Raw genomic sequence first — 21770 nt, 5'->3', positions numbered from 1 at the left:
ATATTCATTGAAGTCTTTTGATCATTCTCATGTATAGTGAATTTGGAACAATAATATGAGAGAGCACATAGGCAAGATCATCTGTCTGTGATTTGTCATAGCTGGACTTAATTCTTCCTATCCATGCATAATTAAGGAGATGACAGTATTCATACCAAAACTATATGGAAGACAAGAGGAATATACCCAAATTATTTAGGACCGAAAGAAGGTTTTGGCAAAAATAATTTTTTCAAATGAATAACAATGAAAGCAAAAAGAAATCACATGAAAGCTACATAAAATCACTATAATAAAAAATTATTGAAAAAAGGAATTAGTATAAAAAATTTCCAATAGATGAAATATATCATATGGGAAAAATATGCCAAAGAAATAAAAGTAAATTTCACACTGCATTCATGTCCTATGGCCGCCATAACAAATTACCACAAACTAGGAAACTTGAAACAACAGAAATTTATTCTCTCACAGTCCTGGAGGAGAGCTTCTGGTGATTGCTGGCAATCCTTGGCCATCTTTTCTATCTGTGGATCTGTGAAACAAGAAAACAAGCTATCTGCTCTCAAAATATAATGGTAGGTCAGGCATAAGATAAACATTAGCATTCCCAAGGGAGAAATTGGGAGGTATAAAGCAAGTCTCAAGCAAGTCTAAAACCCAGCAGCAAAAATTCCATTAGATGCAAGACTTGGAATTATCTTATCATCTAAGGTTTGATACTCTGTCCTCTGGGCCTGAAGCAGTGGCCTTACCCTCTCTGGCCTCTGCCTTTGCATCTGTAGCTCTGTAATAAGGTTAGCCCTTATTTGCAGCCAAGAAGTTTATCAGGTTTTTTTTCCCTTGTAGAATCTCAGAAGTGTGACAGTCTTCATTTTGTCCCATCTCTCTCTCTTTTTAGTCCAGGCTGGTAGTGTTTCTGCTCGTATAGCATTCTCAGAAGGCTTTTTAGTCTCCCAAGTAATTCACAGCAGTCTAGGCCATCTTATAAGAAAGTCCTCTGCAGATCTTTCCCAGCTTTGGTTGGGATGGTTGGCTGGTTGATGAGTTACATACTTAATCTATTAAGCAAAAGGTTGTCAAAATCCTTGATCCTACCTCTAGAGCATGCTATCTACATTAGGCTGATAATTTTTTCCAAATCATCAAATTTTGGTGCCTTTTTGCAGAATAGCTGCTTTCTAAATTCATCTCTTTCCTTTCACATTTTACTATCAGCTTCAGCAAGGAGAAACCAGGTTGAACCTATCCCACTTTGCTTGGAAATATCCTTAGCTAAATATCCAAGTTCATCATTTATAATTTCTGCCTTTCACCAAGCTATAGAACACAACTCAGCCAAAGCTTCTGGCACTTCATGACAAGAATCATCTTTGTTCCATTTGACAATGAGGTATCCCTCGTTTCCTCCTGAGACCTCACCAGAAGCACCTTGGAGGTTCATATTTCTACCAATATTCTGCTCATAATGATAGACGTGTTTCCTAAAATGCTGGGCGTCCTGTCTACCACGCTCCTCACTTCCATCTGAGCCCTCAGCTGATTTGCCTTTACCATTCATATTTCTCCCAACCCACTCTTCAAGGCATCTAGACTTTTTCCATGAAAATTCTTCCAGCATCTACTCATTTCCCAATTCCAAAGCCACTTCCACATTTTTAGATATTTGGTACTGCAGCCTATTACTTTCCAGTACCAAAACTGGTATTTTTAGTAGCTGACTAGCACGGCCATAACAAATGACTATAAACAGGTATCTTTAAAAAACATTTATTCTTTCACAGTTCATGAGGCCAGGAGTTCAAAATCGAATGTCAGAAGGGTTGGTTTGAGGGAGAAGCCCTCCCATATTTCTCACCTGGCTGCTGGTGGTTGGTTGCCAGCAACCCTGGGCATTCCTTAGCTCATAGAACTACTACTCCAACTGCTGCATCCGTCTTTACATGGTCTCTTCCCCTGTGTCTCTTTGTTTTTTTTCTGTCTTGAATAAAGGCAGTCGCATGGGATTCAGGGCACCCTCTAATCCAGCATTACCTCATCTCAATTCTCACCTTAATTATATCTTCAAACACCCTATTTCCAAATATGGTCATATTCTGAGGTTCTGGATGGACATGAATTTTGGGAGTACACAATGCAACCCACTCTGCACACCATGAGAGATCTGACTGCAAAAGAATTAGGAAGAACATTATTTGGGTTAAAAAAAAGAGTTACAAAGTAAAATAGTGAAGTAGCAGAAAGATGAAATGGGAGATTTCAGGGCTAAGGAAACAAAGAGGATGCTTAATACAGAAGTAAAGAATAAATTAGAATTAGTAAGGATTAGAATAGACATGTCAAAGACAGAGTTTCAGAAGTGGAGGAAAGGTTTAGGATAATCACAGTGATTTGATATAAAAGCAACAAAGATGAAAGCAGCTAGAGGGCAGGTAATAAATGTGCAGAACAAAAGTCAATCTCACATAAAGATCTTTAATATCCTCAAATAAGACATACTAAACACTAGAGTAGAAAAAAGTATTCTCATATAGGAAAATGAGTATTTTTATAAGGAAAAGGAAAAACTGAAACTATGGATTAAAAGGCCCATGATGTTCAAGCAGAAACTGATACAGGGTGTTCATTAGCAAGAGATGTTCTGAAGAATTTACTGAACTCCAAGGACAAAGAAATCTGCAAAAATATAGCGATAGAAAGGCTCTATTCAGGAAATTCCAGATTTCCTCAGATTTTACAGTGAGGTGATCTCTACTAAGCTGTGATGAAAGAGTTAATAAAAAGTTTTATGCAAGCCTTGTTATGTAAGCACAAAGGCAAAGAAACCACCTCAGGTCTCAGGGACTAATGTGACAATACCAAAAAGTCTAGCACATGAGTATCCCAGAGAGTCACTATAAGAGATATAGCAGCACAAAAAACGACTGAGGAAAAAATGGCTGAAACTTCTCAAATTTGTTGAAAGTCATAAATTTATAGATTCAAGATCAGCAAACCCCAAATGGTATAAACTCAAAGAATACCCTGGAAAATAAGGAAAATAAGAAAACACTTTGGACTGAATTATACTTATAAGACAATATATCCAAATTTATGAGATAAAGCTGTGCTAAGAGGGAAACTGAAAACACTAAACGCTGGTATTAGAAAAGAAGAAATCTTGGAATACCTGAGTGGCTCAATCAGTTGAGTGTCTGACTTTTGATTTTGACTCACATCATGATCTCAGGGTTGTGGGATTGAGCCGTGCATCAAGCTTCATGCTGAACATGGAGCCTGCTTAATATTCTTTCTCTCCCTCTTCCTCTGCCCCTCTCCTTCCCTAGCATGCTCTTTCTCCCTAAAATTAAAAAAAAAAAAAAATCTGAAATCAGTGCCTAGCATTCCTCATTAAGAAGCTAAAGAAAAGAGCAAAATGGATCCAAAGTCAGTAGAATAAAGGAAATAATAAATAATAAAGATTGGAAATCAACAAAATAGAAAACAAACAATAAATAAAATTCACAAAATTAAAAGTTGGTTCATTGAAAAGACCAACAAAATCAACGCACTCTTAGGTAAAGTGATCAAGAAAAAAAAAGAAGATAAATTGTCATGATCAGGAATGAAAAAGAGATTAGCATAGAGCCTAGACATATTAAAATGTTGATTAAATTTTAAAAACCTCAAACCACACTTCCTGAAAATTTACACTTTTCCTAAAGAGACCTTTCGGTAAGCAAAATATCATACTAAACATATGCAAAATATAGCAGTGGTGCAGTCTGAAAAATCAGTTCAAATAGTCTCATGCGTAATTACAACCTGATTTAAAAGTATTTCAGGGCCAGGTGCATGAAAGTGGTACAGCATGAGACTCTTGATCTCAGGGTTGTGAGTTCAAGCCCCACATTGGGCATAGAGCTTACTTAAATAAAAATTTAAAAATAAAAATAAAAATATTTCAGTGAATAGTGAAAGAAGGAAAACTTCCATGAATAGTTTAGGAGAAAAATGATATTAAAATGCTCCTCTTACCCCACTCTAAAATTATGAGTTTGTCTCACTCATAATATTGATACAAATATCTTTTAAAATTTTGTAAATAGCCTCAAGTATTTAGTTAAGCAACACTATTTCTTGGGTTGGTGAGGTTCATCCCAAGAACGCAAAGATGTTTACACATTAGAAAATGAAGTAATTTAATTATTCAAAATATTGGTCTAAAAAAGGAAAACTGTTATTATTCTATTTAAATGAAGATATTGACAAAACACCCAACATAATCAAAATACTTAACAGAGAAACACTATAAACATTCAAATTAAAACCAGGATAAAAGCAAGGATTCCTAGTATTATTAATTTTATTAATATTGTTCAAGAAGTTATAGTGAATACAAATTTTAAGAAAAGAAAGAAATTAGAAGGATAAATGCTGGAAAGAAATAAGGAAAGGGAAAACAAAGAAAGATGATTGTTTACCTGGGAAATTTAAAAAAACACACACAAAACAACCCTTTTACAATTATAATAAATTTTAAAATAAATTTAAATTAAATTAATTAAAATTAAAATTAATTTTAGCAAGATGGCTGGTTTCAAAATTAATATACAAAAGTTAGAACCTTCCTACCAATAAACAATAGCATGTTGATGAAAAAGTAGAAAAGATCCCATTCATAACTGTTCTAAAAAGATACATACTTAATTTATAAGACTTTTATAACTACATTATTGAAACTGTTGAAATTGCTAAAGGAAATGATGCTTCATTTATGGGTAGGTAAGAAAAATGATCAATTAATGCTAACTTTATTTTTTTTATTTTTTCAACATTTATTTATTTTTGAGAGAGAGAAAGAGAGGGGCATTGCAAGTAGGGGAGGGGCAGAGAGAGAGGGAGACATAGAATCTGAAGCAGGCTCCAGGCTCTGAGCTGTCAACACAGAGCCCGATGTGCGGCTGGAACCCACAAGCCATGAGATCATGACCTGAGCAGAAGTCGGATGCTTAACCAACTGAGCCACCAAGGCACTCCAATGCTAACTTAATTTACTAATTTAAGTCATTCAGTCTCATTAAAACATCAAAAACTTGGAGGGAGATTAGACAAAATGTTACCATAGTAAATTTGTGGAAGTAAACATATGAAGATTGGAAGGACAATTCTGGAAAAGAAAAGTAATAAAAGAAAACTATTCTACTAGATAATAAAATGTGTCACCAAGTTAAAATACCTAAGAGAGTTTAGTATACCAAAGAAATACACCTAGGAAACATAATAAAGGATCTGGTGATTGGTATACCTACTTATGGGAAATTAGCATTATGAAGGCAAATTAGTGGTGAAATAAAGATTCATAGATAGCATTGGAAAAATTTGCTAACAGTTTGGAAAAAAATAAAGTTTATCTTTTACTTAAAATGAATCTCAAAGTAGTTTCTAGGTACAAGAAAAATTTAAAAATAAAATAATAAAATTACTAAAAGAAAAGTTGGGTAAACTTATATGTAATCTTGTTATGGGGAAGCTTTCTAAGCAGGACACCAAACACCAAAGCCATGAAAGTAAAGGTTAAAAAAAAGTATACTTGCAAGAAGGAAATGAAAAGAAAGGCTATCTTGGAAAAGTATTTGTAGCAGACAAAGCTTACAAATGGTGATTTTTCTAAATTTACAGATGGTTTATATGAATGGCCACGTAAAAGACAATGAACGTAGAAAAACAGGCAAAGGTGATAAATGCCTAATGGAAAAAGAAATATAAATGGCTAAAACCTTGGAAAGATGATCACTTTCACTCATAATTCAAGTCAACAAAAGCAAAAAATGGTGATCTTTTTCACCTCTTAGATTAATAAAGTTAAGGAGGCTTGATATTCAATGTTGGGGAAGGTATGAAGAAAAATATACATTCATATACCACTGGTAGGAAAACAAAATATACAATTTCTTTGAAAAACAATTCAGTGACAGTTATTCAACTTGAAAAATGAGAAGAGTCTAACTTTTTTGGTATATAATGCAATTCGTGTAAAACGTTAATCATGTGTGTATAAATGTGTGTGTGTGTGTGTCTTTCCCCTTCTCCCTGAAGGATTCATAAGAAACTATTCCCATTAGGGGCGCCTGGGTGGCTTAGTCAGCTAAGCGTCCGACTTTTGCTTAGGTCATGATCTCGCGGTTCGTGGGTTCGAGCCCCGCGTCCGGCTCTGTGCTGACTGCCAGCTCAGAGCCTGGAGCCTATTTCAGAGTCTGTATCTCCCTCTCTCTCTGACCCTCCCCTGCTCACTCTCTCTCTCTCTCTCTCTCTCCTAGAAATAAATAAAAAAATGTTAAAAAAAATTAAAAAAAAAAAAAGAAACTATTCCCATTAATTAACTTTGGAAAGAAGGACTGTTCATGAAATGGGAAGGAAGACACTTTTTTTTATCATGTATATCTTTGTTTACAGGTTTTTCCTTTTTATTTTTTTCTAACCATAGGTCTGTATCTCAAAATAAAAGGAACAAGGCAGACCCCTACCTCTCATATTCTCACAAAAGATGACCAGGCTGTTGGAAGGAATTCCATTACAGAGGTTCTCAGTAGCTAGTCTGTATCCTTTCTTCTGAACTTACCTGACAGGAGGATTTGAAAGAGCCTCTGGGAAAAGCTCTCAGTTACCTGAGTGTCTGTGCACATTATCTCAGCGAAGATGAAAGCCAGCATGGTCATTAAGACAGCCAATTCCATTTGACTAATTTCTCTAAACTCCTGAATTGAAATACTCTTTTGTTGGAATCATTTTTGAGAGCTAAGTAGAGTTCTTGTAAAATGACAAAATTCAATTTCAAAAAGATGAAAAGAAGTGGTTCAATAAAAGTTTAGAAACATTTAGAGTGTTTATCTATGATTGAGACAGCATGAAGCTACTGACAATCTTCTTTCCTCTCTGACTCTACATGACCACACCTTTTAGTAACTTGATACACAGCCTTTCAGTCTTGGGCGTTTAAGACGTGTACGTGAGGATTTAAGCTTTTCCATTTTCTTTTCCTATCTCTTCATCTCTAGCTCTTTGTCTTCTATTAAAATCGAACTCCCTCTTCCTTCTTTTCCTCCATTTCTCTAAGATACCACACTGTGCACTTCTATTTAAATAGAGACTCTGGAGTTTGAAGACAATTTCCAAAAGGGCTTTGTGTAGTTGATAGGCCTTAAATACCCTGCAGGATGATCTGAACCATCATTTCAAAGATAAAAGTTATGGTTGCTTGTCTTACTTTTTCTTATTAGTTTTATTTATCTCATGGCAAAATCCTTCTTTTCTGTTAAAACTAAATTTATGGATCTTTTTAAAGATATAAAATGGTTTTGTATAATAGTAAGTGCAACATAGCCTTCTGCTACCCTTCCATGAAGTCCCTTCTGAAAATTTGCTGCAATAGAAATCATCAAAAAAACAAAGAAGTTGTGACCTTTCTAGGTGTGTGGCTTTCGTATCTATATTCTGGAGTCAAGTTTAAGGTCTTTGCTGCCACCATATTTAATACCAGCTGCCCATGCATTTTGTATCACATTGCCTACTTTTACATTTTTATAGTTTTGTCACTCTCTGAAAATATTTTTTTGGTATAACTGTATGTTATCTCTCTGGCTCACAGATTGGAGGCCAATTTCTCATGAAGCCAATGAAGTTAAACTTCAGAGCCCTTGTCTCGCCTGGGGCCCGTGTGAGTGCTGGGAACTTCGGGAAGCTGTGGAGTATTCAGGGTAAAGAGGGGAAGGCAGTCTGCCATTGGGATGCCTTAGCATATTGGCATGTCTAGTAATTTGCTTATAGATCTCAGAAGAAAGGAGCCTGAACCTCTAATCCCCAGAAACTGGTTGAAATTTTTTCCCTTATTCCTAATAAATAATCACTACTATATCTAATTTGATATCCATAATTTGTAGTTTGTTTTGTCTCAGAGAGGGCCTGCCAAATTATGTTCATTTGAGGCTCTGCAAATCCTTACTACGTCACTGATTAGAATGTGAGCCCTGTGAAAGGGCCATGTCCGCTGCTTTCTTATTATAACCTTAAAGCCTACAGCATGTAAGAGATACTTCGCAGATCTTTGCTGAAAAAAAAAAAAATTGAGATGAGGGAGATCAAGGAGAAGGACATTCCAAGACTACTGATCTGGAACAGATATGGCTTATTTCAGGAGCTGTAGAAAGTTGAGTGTGGTTGGAACATGCAGAATGATGGAGAGGAGAGATATGGGCCTATGCAAGGCCCAGAAAATTCTAGGTGATTTGGAATATTTTAGACCCTGAGACGTGACTGACTTTATTTTACTTTTTTTTTTTTTTTATGACATGAACATTTTTTTTTCTTTTCAGTTCCAGTGTGGTTAACATACAGTGCTGTATTTAGACATGGCTGACTTTAAATAGATAACCTTGGTTGCTCTGTAGAAAAAAGATTGGAGGGAGAAACAATAGTAAGAGCAGGTCTGCAGGGGAGTGATGGTGTGGACAGGGGCCAATGACAATCAGAGAGAGAGAGAGAGTGAAGTAAGGCATTCAGGATGGAGATGAAGATCAAATCCACAGCCTTTTCTCAATGTGGAAAGGGAGTTAGAGGCTTCAGCAATGGTTCATGGAATTTTGTGGTCTGATGCACTTTGTTATGTTGCACAGTCCTAGAGAAAATGCAAATAGAGAGGGTCTACATCACACCTAGTAGGGCCATGTTCTTTCTTCATAACAGAAATTTACATCTCAATGACAGGTTTCCCTATTGCTTTGAGACAGATTCAGAATAAACTAGCATCAGCCTCACCTTGACTTTTCTCTCAAGTATAAATTTTAAATAGTTACTTAAAATTTCTAAATCATAACATTATAGCACTATATGGAGGAATCAAGATGAAATTTAAAAATTTTAGCAATTTCAAATATAGGTGTGAAATATTGTTGACCAGTCTCCTTTTTTTTTTTCTGAGATATTTTTGAACTTATAGGGAAGTTGCAAGAATAATATAAAGAGAGGGCATCTGAGTGACTCAGCCAGTGAGTGTCCAACTCTTCATTTCAGCTCAGGTCATTATTGCACAGTCATGAGATCAAGCCCCGCATCAGGCTCTGTGCTGACAGCACAGAGCTTGCTTGAGATTCTCTGCCTCCTTCTCTCTCTGCCTTTCCTCTGTTCATACTCTCTCTCTCTCAAAATTAAACATTTAAAAAAGAGAACATTATAAAGAAATATTAGATGTTTTTACCCAGATTCCTCCAAATATTAATATTTGCTCTATTTGCTCTATTCTGTCTCTCTCTGCCTTACTCTTGCTCTCCCTATCTTTCTGTCTCTCTCTATGTATATACACACAGATACATAACATATATCACGTATATACACACATATGTGTGCATATATGTGTATACTTAATTTTATACTTACACATTATTCTTTTTCTGAACCGCTTGAGAGTAAGATGCAGACACGATGTCCCTTTCCCCCCAAATGCCTCACTCTGGATTTTCTAAAAACAAGCAATTCTCTTTCACAATCACTCTAATAAGATCAGAATCAGGGAATTATCCTTAATACAATACTATAATCAGCCAATTTTATGGAGATTCTTTTGACAATTATTTTTAAATGCAAAGATCTAGCTTACTATCTTTTCCCGACAATGTTACTGGAATGAAAGTGGGCATTTTAATTTTTTTTTAGCTTATTTATTTGAGAGAGAAGACACAAGAGACAGTGGGGGGTGGGGCAGAGAGAGAGGGAGAGAGAGAATCCCAAGCAGGTTCTGCATAGTCAGTGCGGGGCCCGACGTGGGGTTCCATCTCACCAACCTTGAGATCATGACCTGAGCCAAAATCAGGAGTTGTATGCTTAGCCAACTGAGTCACCTAGGTGCCCTGAATGTGGGCATTTTAAAAATAAGAGGTCCTTATTCAATACCAACTGATTGAATCTCTTTTTAAATTTATGATCATTACCCTCAAACGGGTCCTTGGTGCTACTGCCTGGCAATTCTACTCTCTCTTGCTGATCTATTTAATTCTCACTTTCTAAGCTGACATACCTCTTCCATTTTTGTCAGGTTCCTACAACTCTCTTGCCTTACTTCACTGAGAAAAGAGTAGCCACCAAAAGAGGACTTCTGTGCATTCTCACCACAAAGCCTGTCAAACCATCTTGTACCCACATCCTCTGTCTGTTTTACCTGCTAATATGAAGGGGTTATTTTTCCTCCTACCTGCAGCCCACCCTTCCTCTTGGCACTGGGTCTGGTCCCCATCCTCAAGGGCCTCATCCAGCATTTGTGTTCTGTGGTATTCTCTCCCCACTTTTGAGTCATCAATATTTTCTTCATTAGATCATCCACTTGACCATCCAAGGCTGACTTCATCTCTCCCTACTACCATCACTCCCAGCTCCCACCCTTTCCCCCTACAGTAAACACAGAGTTGTGTATACTCACTGTCTCCACTTCCCTTTCAGTAGAGCCAATTCTCCCCTACAATTCCACCACAATTGTTCTCACCAAGACCATCAGTGATCTATGTTTCCAGATCCAATGATCATTTCTCAGTGCTCACCTCATTTGACTTACCAGCAGCATTTGACACAATTGGTCACTCCCACCTTTTTGAGATACTTTCTTCACTTGGCTTGTAGGTTACTCCATGATTTTCCTCTTTCACTCATTGTTTCTTTTCTGTTTCCTTTCTTAGTTCTTCTTCATCTTTCTGGGCTCTAAACATTGGAGTTCTTCTGGGCTCACTTTTCTGAGCAATTCTCTTGCTATTCCCATTTTGCATGATTTCGCTCAGTCTCAATGTTTTAATACCACGTATAGAACGATGTCCACCAGCAGCTGAGCAGACTGTCAAGGTCACAAGCTCTGGAGCCGAACTATCTGGTTTTGAAACTTGCCCCCACCAACTACTAGTCCTTTAAACATAGGAAATTATTTCTCTGTGCCTCAATTTCCTTAGCTGTGAAGTGTAGATAATTATAGTACTTACTTACCAGTTTTGGGAGAATTGATACTAGTCAAATTTAAGTTGGAACACATAAGCCACTTTAAGTATTTACAACAAAGGGAATTTAATGCATTCTAATAGTAGTATAAGTGATGAAAAGAGTTGAAAAGCCAACCAAGGCATGCTGAGGAAATCCAGACATTATTAGTAACAACAATAAGCTACTATCTATCACTACCTGGAGGGACAAAGCAAGACTTACTCTAAGGCTATAATACTCAAGAGAGTATGGGACTGTCATAAGAATACACATATAAATCAATTCAACAGAACAGAGAGTCCAAAAATAGTACAATCAATTGAATTTTCAAAAAGGCGCCAACATAATTCAATGGGAAAGTAAATTATTTTCAACAACTAGTACTGGGAAAACAGTATATCCATTTGGGAAAAAAATCAGCTACACACTGTATATAAGAATTAACGAGATAAACCACTGAGCTAACCCTGAAAATTAAAACTATAAAACTCTACAAAAAAAAAAAAACACAGGAGAAAGTTTTTCAAACAAGGTAAGCAAAAACTTCTTGGAAATACAAAACACGAACCATACAAGAATTTTGATGAATTAGACTTTAACAAAATTAAAAGTTCTGCTCTTCAATATACACTGCTCTTCAAAAGAACAGGCAAGCCACAGATCAGAAGAAATTACTTGCTATGCATATATTTGATGAAAGATTGAGAACCAGAATGTAGTAAGAATTCTTACAGCTCAATAATAAAAAGGCAAATAACACTCAGCTATAAAAAGAAATGAACCACTGATACATACAACATGTATGAAGCCAAGAAAACACTACTTTGAGTAAAAGAAGTTAACTGAAAGATTACATACTATATGACCACGTGTAAATAAAACTGAAGGAGGCAAATCTAAGCCACAGGGACAGAAAACAGATCATCTGTTCTTCAGGGCCTGTGGTGCCAAGGAATGGATTAGGACAGGGTACAAGGGAAATCTGGGGGGTGATGGAAATCATTCTATTTACTGATTGCATCGGTAGCTATACAAATGTATACATTTGTCAAAACTCATTGAAAAGAACCCTCTAACTTGGTGCATTTTGTTTATGAATTTTACTTCAGTGAAGTTAATTTTATTAAAAAGTTAAAAAGAATGTAATATGCCCAAACATGAATTATTGATTTTTTTTCCTGAAAACTTGCTGGTCTCCCAATGCTGCCCATTTCAATACATGACAAATTTATTTCTCCAATGGCTCAGGCCATTAATACCAGAGGCTGTCTTCACTCTTCTCTTTCTCTCATGTCTCACCTCTAACCCACCAGCAAATTCCATCAGCTTTACCTTCAAAATACATTTTATTGGTGGGAATGTAAATTGGCACAGCCACAATGGAAAACTAGTATTGAAGTTCCTCAAAAAACTAAAAAGAAAACTATCATATGATCTAGCCATTCCAGTTCTGGGTATTTATCCAAAGAAAATGAAAATTAATTTGAAGGCTATCTGTTGTTCCCGTGGTCATTGCAGCATTATTTACAATAGGCAAGATATAGAAACAACCTAAGTGTCCAATGATGGATGCATGGATAAAGGAGATGTGGTGTGAGGGCGCCTGGGTGGCTCAGTCAGTGGAGCATCCAACTCTTGATTTCAGCGCACATCATGATCTCAGGGTCCCCAGTCTCATGATTGGGCCCCATGTCAGGCTTTAAGCTGACAACATGGACCTCTCTCACCTCATCCCCTCCCCTCTCCCTAAATTCCACGGAAATCCTTGTTGTTCTTCAAACATGTCAAGGACAGTACCAGTCAAGGTACTTGTGTGCTTGCCCCTCCCTGAGGGAGGACCAGCTAGCCAGCGCATCTGCACAGCTCTGCCCTCACTTCTTTCTGGATCCTGTCACAGGCCACTCTCAACCATTCCATATGACATAGCACCCCAGTAATCTCTGTTCACTTTCCTTGCTGCATTTTTACTCTCACTCCTTATAATTCTCAGACATAGATTTATTTATTCAATTGCTTTTGTTAGGTCTTTGCCTCACATGGAATATGAGAGAGTGGGAAATTTGTTTTGTTTCCTCTATCTCTAGCACCTGGAATAGTCTGTTCAATAAATGTTCATTATTTTACTAGTCATATGTAATGTATAATTAACATTGCTTTTATACCTATATATGTTTGATACATAAATATTTTAAATACAAATATATTTATATTATATGTAATATATTATAATTTATTAATAATAAATATGCAAATATTTATCGAATAAACAAATGAATTTATTGACTTTTGAGGCATTATACACACATATACATTTTATATTTTCTCCTTTCTTGCTATGGACGTTTTGTGTTTTTTTAATGTTTGCATTTATTTTTGAAAGAGAGAGAGCATGAGCAGGGGAGGGGCGGGNGGGACTTGAATCCATGAACCGTAGGATCATGATCTGAGCTGAAGTCAGAAGCTTAACCGTTGAGCCACCTAGGCGTCCCTTGCTATGGAAGTTTTATTTTTCCTCCATCGTAATTCCCTAAAATAATCATCTGTCTCCATTGTTGCTTGAATGTCTTCATCAGAGTCTGCAAATGCTCAGAAGCGCTGTCACATGTCCTCTCGGAGTCTACTGCAAACATAAATAACCCATTCCAGCTTCTTCAGCACTGAGCCAGAGTACTTTGCCATTCTGCTCAACTGCAGAACTCCAGGCAGCCACCTTTAATTGATTGGATTTAGCAGGAGCTATGACACCTGTTTTTATCCTAGATGTAAATTCAAACTTTCTTTGGTAGTTGTTTCAGGTTCGATTTCCAAACTGACCAAGAGACAAGGACCCATGGGTTAAAATGGAAATTACATGCTCTTTAAAGCTCTTCCACCTCTTCTGGGATGGACCAAAGAGGCATAGAGTACATTAAATAATGATTACTGCATATTTTATTAAGACTCCAGGGGTTTAGTTTCAAAATAAAACTCCCAGTTCTCCTTCATCTGTGCCTTAATAAGATCTCAAATTAATTGAGTCATATTCTTTTGTAGCCTCCTAAAGTCTAATCAATCAAAGGCAAGTACAGAAAACCCTTCAAATTGTTTGCTTCCTTGTTAATAACGAGCGCCCTTTAGGAACGCACTCTGGATGTCTTCTAAGTGAGATGGAGCCCACAAGGTCAGGGAAACATCACTTCCACCCCCTTGCTCCCAAAATCAAACTGGTAAGTCTGGTCCTTCTTTCTAATGAGGTTTTTGAATGTAAACTAAGATATTTATTATTACCAGGGGATTCCCACTGGGACAGGAAAAACGGATAGAAAAGAAAAAATAAATCTCTGCTGTATGTTTGGGACTCAGGAATTTCCTGGTGATAACTTTCTCTGATGGTTGGGGAACATACTGTCCCAAATCCTTATCTGCCTCTTTATGATCTCTGTCCTGACCCTCTGGTACTTTCTAGACAGGTAAAGTGTTCCTCTGTCAACTCCTCTCCAAAGACCAGTTCCTCAAAACTTGAATCTTACTTGTTAAGTGGAGAGGAAGATGTGTTTCCTGGCATACATTCTAAAACTCTGCAGCCTGATTCTTTAAAGCAACTGGCCAAGTTTTCTATATACATTAATTGAGATACTTCTCTAATTTTGAATAGGCTGATATCTTTGGTTTAAGGAATTTCTTCCAATGTGGTTGTAATTAAATTGCATATCACCTCAAATTTATTCTGGCCCAAGGGAAGAAAGTTGCCTGGGATTTTCATTAACTTTTTAATTAGCCTTTGGGTGGTTACCTCTGCTACATTATTTTATTTTTTAATAGAACACAGGCATATCTGTTCATTATATTCACTACACACTAAATCTTATTTTTGAAGTGCCTCTAGTTACTTCATGGCAACATTTTCTTATTTGTTTAATCTGCTATTTCAGTCTTCAACTATGGGAAGAATGTTTTAACATCAATAGGAAACAACACTTAGCAGATAAATGTTGCCTTTTAACATTGAAATTGTCTGTTATTTTATCGTTAAACTTTAGAAAATGGGGCGTCTGGGAGTCCAGTCAGTCAAGCAGTTAATCAGCCTACTTTGGCTCAGGTCATGGCCTCATGGTTGGTAGGTTCAATGCCCTGCATAGGGCTGTGTGCTGACAGCTCAGAGCCTGGATCCTGCTTCGGATTCTGTGTCTCTCTCTCTGCTCCTCCCCTGCTCACGCTCAGTCTCTCTCTCTCTCTCTCTCACTCTCTCAAAAATAAACATTCAAAATTTTTTTCTTAAATGAATTAAAATAAACTTTAGAAAAGAGTTCAGATAGTCTATATCCTCATCTAACTATGAGTTTTAATTTTATTGGTATTTATATCAATAAGTATTTTAGTATTATCTATTAGAATTTCTTTGTAACAATGCTGGTTTCTACCACAGTTTGAATGAATAAACATTTTTTTTAAATATATTAACTTGCAAATAAGGGAAAGCTTAATATAATAGACTTAGCCTTGATGGTAGGCGGCGTTGTTTATTCTGACATCAACAATATGTTAAGCATTTTTAACATAGTTGCTTCTTATCGTGGTCACAGTGGTTTAGTAATAAGACAGTAAAAAGGTAGTGAAATCTAAAGAGGTTTTACTTAAGGTTGANAAGCCACCCAGGCGCCCCTTAAGGTTGACTTTTGATCTTGAACTTTTAAGACAGTCAGTTCATTAAGAATAATTGTGGGGTGCCTGGGTGGCTCAGTCAGTTGAGCACCCAACTTCAGCTGAGGTCATGACATCGTGGTTTGTGAGTTTGAGCCCCGTGTTGGGCTCTGTGCTGACAGCTCAGAGCCTGGAGCCTGCTTCAGGTTCTGTCGCCCTCTCTCTCTGCCCCTTCCCTGTTGACACTCTATCTTTTTCTAAAAAATAAACATTAAAAAAAAAAATTGTATCTTCCACGTCTAACATGTGAGACTTTGAGAAAGTTATTTCACTGCCCTGACACTTATTTCCCCTGCTATTAAAATGTGGGTAACAGGAGCACCTGGGTGGCACAGTCAGTTAGGTGTCCAACTCTTAATTTTGGCTCAGGTCATGATCTCAGGGTCATGAGATTGAGCACCATATCGGGCTTTGTGCTGAGTATGGAGCCTGCCTAAGATTCTCTCTCCCCTTCTCTCTTTGCTTCTCCCCACCTTCCAAAAAAAAAGGCCTTTTTTTCAAGTATGTAATCAGGTATTAGTTAGAAATATGGAAACCAGATAGAATAGTATTTGGTCCGCTGTACAGTCCCCTTGCTAATAATGTGCCAGCCATGTGTGTTTCCTTTCTTCTCCTGCTTCCTGACTTTAGACTTTGCCCTCTTATGCCCTCTACCTCCATATCTGTACATGGCTGGGTCCTTTTCAACAGTCTTACCTCATCAGGGAAGTAACCGCAGTTTTAATCCCATCTCTAATTAGTTACAATGTTACACATCACTCCATTGTATGGTCCTCATTGACCTTATCAATAGACTTTGGCTCAGGTCATGACTTTGCTTTTCTGTTTACTTGTTTATTTCTTTCTCTTCTTTATACAATGCAAGCTCTTAGAGAGTAAGGATATTGTGTTTCTTTTCTCTGAATCCCCAGAGCCTGGCACATAACAGACAACCGAGTGAATAAATGGCAGTTGTCACTCTTTTCCAGTGAGCTCACTGGCATTCCAAAAGACTCATCTTTTTAGTGTGGATTTACCCATGCATAAACAGATTGCTAGAAATTAGTAAATAGATAACTGAAAACAAGGCAAGGGAATACCTCTGCCTTTATTTGTTTATGCTGATGAGAAATAAAAATATACTGTAGGTAAAAGATTTGTTTTATTCATTCACTCAGTAAACCTATTATGTGAGCAAGTATTGTGAGCTAAGGACTGGGCTAGTCATTGAGGTTAAAATGCATAACAGCCTGGAACCTGCTTCGGATTCTATGTCTCCCTCTTTCTCTGCCCCACCCCTGCTCATGCTCTGCCTCTCTCTCAGAAATAAACAAACAATAACTTTAAAAGAGAGAGAGAGAGAGAGTTCATATTTTGAAAAGCACCTAAATCTAATTTGTGCAGTAAGCCATGTATTTGCTTAAATTGTTGTATTTAAGTTAGCTATGCCTTTATGCCATGAAAATGTTAAAATGCTAGATAAGGCCAGGCCAAGGGATTTTGTGGAAGATAGCTTAAGGCTAAGAAATCTTAGCAGCAGTGACATTTGAGCTGGACCTTAAAGACTGGGTGGAGGTTTTCAGGGTAAAGGAAGAAGGAAGGGCATTTATAGAATACAACTAGCATGAGCAAAAAGCCCAGAAGGGTCCTTGTCCTCTTATGTGTTGGGGACAAGGAGGTGGTGGGGAAGAATCAGCCAACAGCCTAAAAGGCTGAACAAACATAGGAGGGAGTGGCAGTTCTGGAAAGGTAAATTGAAACCTTGAAGAACCATAAATACCTTGCCCGGGTCTTAGGTTTTAAACTGTAGGCAATAGAAAGTGTAAGCTGGATCAGATCTGCATTTTAGAACGGCCATCGCTATGACCATGAGTAGGAATACGGTCTAGTAGTGCAGGCAGGAAGCCCTGAGTCAGGGAAGTTCAGTAGTAAGCTTCAAAGAAAAAGACAGGGTTGAAGGGAAATTCAGTAAGGTAGCATTGCTAAACCAAAGATGATTCTGGAAATGGCTAAGAGTATTGACAAATACAAAGAGGAAAGCTATACTTCAATTTTGGGGGTGTGGAAAGTGGGGTGCCCACAATGTATCTAGGCTTACAGATTTACTGGGAAGCTTTGTATTTTAATAAATGTTTGTTAAAGTTCAAATCATTGTCAAAGTAGTGAGTCTGTTGTAAACTTGTTTTACTTAGAGACATAAAGGAGGAAAGAGTAGGAAACATCATCGATGCAGCAGCATCGATGTGCTCCTGGACATATGTGCTTCTATAACTTTATTTGTGAAGAATCATGGATACTGAGTAATTAATTAGGTTGTTATTTAAGAGGCTTATTTTTCTAACAGGGAAACAAGAATCTGATTCTGTCTTTGCCCTTGAGCATGGTGATGATAACAACAGATTGATACTCAAGTAATAATCATTTACTATAGTCAGGCACTGGGATGAACTCTTTCCACGAATTAATTCATTGAATCCTCATTTTATGAAGTAGGTACTATTATAGATCTCTCCTTTTTACAGAAGAGGAAACAAAGGCACAAAGAGTTTTCCCAAGTCGCAAAGCCCAGCAGTGGTAGAAGTGGGATTTAAATCCTGGCACCCTGGCTCATGACAACCTTTCACCTCTGGGACACATCCTGTAGCACGTCTCTCACACCAGTCAGACCCTGCAGCATGGTCCTGTGCTCCTGCACATGCTATATTTTGGAGTGACACGTTCTTCACGTCTTCAATTCTTTGTTGTTTTCTAACTCTACAAATCAGTTTTATCTTCACATTGCAAAAGCCAGTCTTGTTGAATTTATCGTTGGTTTTATCTCCCTTTATTTTATTTCTTTGTAAAGTTTATTTATTTATTTGAGAGAGAGAGAAAGAGAGAGTGTGTGAATGGGAGAGGGAGAGAGAGAGAAAGAGAGAGAGAGAGAGAGAGAGAATCTCAAGCAGGCTCCACACTATCAGTGCTATCTCACAAACTTTGAAATCATGACCTGAGCTAAAGAATTGGATACTCAACCTGCTAAGGCACCCACACGCTCAGCCCAAGCTCTTCGATTCTTTTAACCACTTGATTCTTTTTATAGATGAGCAACGGGAGCTTCCATAACCAGACACTGGGCTGGGATACTACTCCTTTTAAGGACAAAACCAAACAAACACCCCCAAACCCTAGCCAATTCTTATAGTAGCAATTTTCCCAGAGAAAAGCATGGGGCACGTACACAGTAGACCAAATCGCTGCAGGTGCTGCAAAAATAAATGTCCTGGAATGCACCAGCCAGAGGGACAAAATCTGCACGTTCTCTTCCCTAGGTTTTTCTCTGGGACTGCCACTAGCTCTTTGGGTTGCAAAAATCTGATACCTGGTGACCGTTAATCTCTACACAAATCTGACGCCACTCGGTATCTACTTTGCCTCTCCTTTACCCCACAAACTTCCCCCATTCCTGATTTACCGTTCACCCTGGGCTGGGCTTTCAGAAGAGCAAATTACAAACTCATTACAGTTTATTAGCTAAGCAGAGGCTTTCTGTCAATACTTCTCTGTTTTATTTGTCCTGTCTATTGGGAGGCACGTGACGGCCATGGTTGGGTTGCACACCTGGGTGCTGTATTTCCTCCGAACCAGAAGCAGAGACAAGAGTGTCACAGATATTCTGCTCCATGTTTTCAGGAAGCTGCATCACCGTCTGCCTCTCAGACCACATCTAAGCAGCCCCATCATCTTTCTGCCAGACAGCCTTCAAATATTTAGAGACAGCTATTATATTCAGTGGGTCTAGTTTCTCCAAGTTGAGGAACCCGACTTGTTCAGCTATTTTTTTGTGGCCTGGTTTTGAGTGGCTTGACAGCCCTTCCTGGAGGCTTCCAAAGTGCTTGCTGCAATTCTGCTCTACTGCCTGTAGCATATAATTTGGACCTTTTTAAAAAAATTTTTTTTTAGAAAGGGAGAGACTGCGAGCGTGTGCAGGGGGGTGAGGGAAAGGCAGAGAGGGAGAAAGAGAGAATCTTAAGGAGTCTCCATGCCTAGCACAGGGCCAGATTTGGGCTTTGATCCCACGATCCTGGGATCATGACCTGAGCAGGAACCAAGAGTCTGGATGCTCAACAGACTGAGCCACCCAGGTGCCCCAAGTTGGACCATTTTTATTTATTATATAACATTTGCGGCATTTATGGTTTATGTGATATCAATATGGAACTTTGTAGGAAACGTAGCCTTGTGACAAATATCCCTGTTTCTATGTCACACTGAAATTCCTAAATTCCTTAACTCAAATCACCAAATCAGGGCAATATCAGTGCATAAAGTAGCAATAAAAGAGCCACATGTAAACAATACCAGGTACAACAGAAAAAAGTAAAATAATATCAACATGTAAAATTAAGACTGTGTTAAAGAATGAAACGCAACTGAGGAAGTTGGAAGTTCTAATGGGCCTTAGTAATCGATTCAAGAATACCATGTAGCAAGGAGAGGGGAGCCCTGAGGAGTTGTACAAAATGGAAGCTTTTTCTAGGAAAGAGGGTGAGGCAAGAAAGTTATCAGCAAGAGAAAAGAAAGGATTCTTCCAGGCAAGGTCATATTCCTTTAGGTGGTAGAGCAATGGGTCTTATTAGATAGATTATCTCATCTTCCTTTAAGGGATAGAGAGACCTCACAGAACAGAGTTCCTCATTGGTGCTGTTCAGAAAATTCCTGGCTCCTGGCTGACCTGTTAAGACTGCATTCCTAGGGGAAGTTGAAACTGTAATTAGGTTAGGTATTAAGCCCCCGTTTGGTGACTTGGCCTAAGTGAGTCCATTTTGGTCCCCTGGTTTTCTTTTTGGCAACTGAATAATATTAATATTGTCCTTTCTTTACAACTTGATTGCCTTCTCTCAAACTACCAACCTTATTTACCATCCTTGTGCAAACAATGTGAATCATTACATATACCAAATTAAGCACGGCAGAAGTAAGGGGAGCAGATTAGAAACAACATAAACTGAAATGCTCACAGCACAGGAGCATTTCATGTAGGTAGATAAGATTCCAAGGCTCCAAGTAAATTTAAACAGTTAATAATAATTAAAGAAAAACAAAACTGAGCTACTCACAGTCAAGAGCCTGAGTAGTATATACTCCTTTAAATATAGTATATCCCTGTATATGCTTGTGTTTATAACAGGTCACAAAATCCTCAGTGTGTCTCTGGCCAGGCCAGTGCAGGCACAAATTCCTGTTGAACAAAGAATCCCATCCATGACACTCAACAACCCCAATTCATGCTCAGTGTGGGGGGGTGGGACCACACCATTGTTCTTAACACTGAAAACCACGTAGCTTTTATATTCCCACTACATTCCACAGAGCTCCAGCCCTTGTTTGCTGAGTAATTTCTAAGAATTCCTTTGTGTTCTTATCTCAGTGTCCTCTGGAGTTGTAAATTCAGTGCCTTGCGCACTTACCCTCCATGTAAACAAGGAGCTAAACTGTCTTTGGAGCAGAGTTTTACCTCTTTGGTGCTCTCTGCTCCAGCTCATCATCTTTGAGTTGTGCGATTCCCCAAAACAAGCATGTTCCTGTTCTTTGCTGTCGCCCTGCTCTCCCGAGTGGGCTTCTTCGGAACTCGAAACCTGGCTGCAGAGAGAGGATTCTCCACAGTCCCCTTCCCATGATTCTGATCTTTCCCCCAGGAGGTGTAGGAAAAGTCTCTCAGAAGTTGCCCTGTGTCATGCACTTTATGAAACACGTTCACTCTTTATTGTCGTTTTTAACCGAAAGCATTTTTCCCCCAAAACAAAATCTTATTGAGAGACCCAAAAAATTAAAAGTATAATATTGAGGGGTAGATTTGGATAGTGCAGACTGAAGTCCTTATTCTGCCTCTCCTCTGACCAGTAGCATTCTATAGAAGGGACCCTGAGAACACAAAGAAGGGGCCCCTGGTGCCTCTGTTAGCTCAGCATCGGACTTTGGCTCAGGTCATCATCTTGCAGTTTGTGCGTTAGAGCTCTGTACTGTCAGGCTCTGTGCTGCTCACAGCTCAGCCTGGAGACTGCTTTGGATTCTGTGTCTCCCCTTCTCTCTGTCTCTCCCCTGCTCACACTCAGCCTCTCTCAAAAAAAAAAAAAAAA

At 38.1% G+C, this 21770-nt stretch overlaps 1 long non-coding RNA gene across 1 annotated transcript; it reads right to left on the bottom strand.

Annotated features, from left to right (window-relative positions):
• Positions 1 to 476: 476 nt before the first annotated feature.
• LOC144220011 (uncharacterized) lies at positions 477 to 20926 on the bottom strand. The gene is made up of 4 exons (XR_013331585.1): positions 20751 to 20926; positions 3170 to 3340; positions 2052 to 2168; positions 477 to 535 (listed from the first exon to the last, which is right to left on the bottom strand). It is a non-coding gene; the product is annotated as an uncharacterized LOC144220011 (long non-coding RNA).
• Between the last annotated feature and the right edge of the window lie 844 nt (positions 20927 to 21770).

Source organism: Crocuta crocuta, unplaced genomic scaffold (genome assembly GCF_008692635.1).
Source record: "Crocuta crocuta isolate KB4526 unplaced genomic scaffold, BGI_CrCroc_1.0 scaffold19, whole genome shotgun sequence".
NCBI classification, from domain to species: Eukaryota; Metazoa; Chordata; class Mammalia; order Carnivora; family Hyaenidae; genus Crocuta; species Crocuta crocuta.
This window is presented reverse-complemented; position numbering and strand designations above follow the sequence as displayed.